Genomic DNA, 1757 nt, shown 5'->3' on the forward strand with positions numbered 1-1757 from the left:
TTGTGGGTTTTTTCCTTCTTCTTTTTTTTTTTTTTAATTATTTTTTTTCTGCCCAGAAAAACCTGACTTCGATACCAAAAAACCAAAACAAAACAAAAAAACAAAAAACAAACAAAAAAGTGCAGAAACTCAAAAAAAATAAAAACAAAAAAAAAACCCACAAAAAAAACTCGTCGACTCTTTCAGCTTTATTAACATTTTCCATTGTTTCTTGCGATTTGTGTCTCGTTCTTTGTAGTATTGATGATAACGAACATTTGATAATGAATGTTCTTGTATATTCAGATAAAGGAGAAAAAAAAAACCAAAAACGCAGTCGGAATTTAATAGTGTTTATAATAAAAGAATAAAAAATGACCCTCTTAGCACGCAAAATTGAACAGGGGGAAGGTCCCGTCCCTGTTCTTTCTGTGGCAACAAGCGCTTCATTCCTGTATAGTTTATAACATCAAACTACCTACATTCATCTTCTTTTTTTGGGTTGGTTTGTTTGTTTTTCCCATCTTTTCTTTCCCCCCCCCCCCATTTTCTCGCATTTGTGAATTAGTTCAAGAATGCTAGAAAAGTGTAGAGTTGTGCACACTCATTTCTTCTTACACAATGTTTAAAAAGTGACGGTAATTCATTTTGTAAAACTTTAAAAAGAAAAAAATGGTTGGAATAGTGAGCATTAATAGGTACAGTCTAACACTTTATGTTTCTTAACGTTGAGACCCAGAAATTACCATTTATTTTATTCTTTTGGCATTATTTGGGAGGGGAGGGGGGGCCTTTGATGATGATGCTGAGTTTATTTTGACCTGTCCGAGAAGACGGCCTTGCCACTTCCCCTGCACTTTTGAGCTGTGACCCAAGTGATGTGAAAAGTGATGGTGGGGGTTTTCGGGGCGGGGGGTTGTTTCTCTTCTCCAGGGTCGTCCCCAGAAGAAGCCTGGGTGGCTGCTCTGGGGCTGAGTGGGGGATTATGTCTCTGCAGAGGGACGTAATTCCGAGGGGTTTTGGGGAGGAGATGCCGAGGGGTGACAGGGAGTCAGGTGCTGAGCCCCTGTGGGTCTCCATGCCTGGGGGCAATGCTGAGCTGCCCGGAAGTGATGAAAGGGCAGGAATCCTCCCCAAAGTGCATAGGCAGTGGTGGGCTCCAACGCCCTAATGCTCTGCCCCAAATCCCAGCGGCACCCTTGCCGCGAGGGTTTGCTGCAGGAGCCCTGGCTTGGAGGCACCCATCAGCCCAACCGCAGTGCTTGGCCCAAAAAGGATGGGTTCGGAGCAAGGAGGGTGCCAACCTCAATTCGACCATGGACCTTGGTCTCACAGCCTTGCCCCCAGCCCCGGCTGCACAGGGGCACTGGGAAGGATGAGGGACACGAGACAGGATGTGGCAGCCCCCCAGCCATGGTGGGACACGGCCAAAATGCCCCCAAATACAGCCCGAAATCTCAGTGGCTGCAGAGTGGGGTTCAAGGAGAAGTGCTGAGGAGGGTGCCAGTTGGCATCACTTCAGTTTTCTCCTAAAACAGTTTCCCTGCACCCCCCCCAAAAAAAACCCTGAGCTTTTCACATCACTGAAGGATTTATGGTTTGGGGTGTTATTTTTTAATCCCAAGGTTTCCTGGAGTCCTTTTGTTTTCATACACCTTTTTTATTATTATTATTATTATTATTATTAAGACGATGTAAATCAGACGTTGCCTGGGGGGTTGGTTTTGTCAGTTTGCTTTTTGTGTTCTTGCAAAGCCCTTTCTATCCCTTGTAAAGAT

The sequence above is a fragment of the Egretta garzetta genome, unplaced genomic scaffold, assembly GCF_000687185.1.
Source record: "Egretta garzetta isolate BGI_Z169 unplaced genomic scaffold, ASM68718v1 scaffold598, whole genome shotgun sequence".
NCBI lineage: Eukaryota > Metazoa > Chordata > Aves > Pelecaniformes > Ardeidae > Egretta > Egretta garzetta.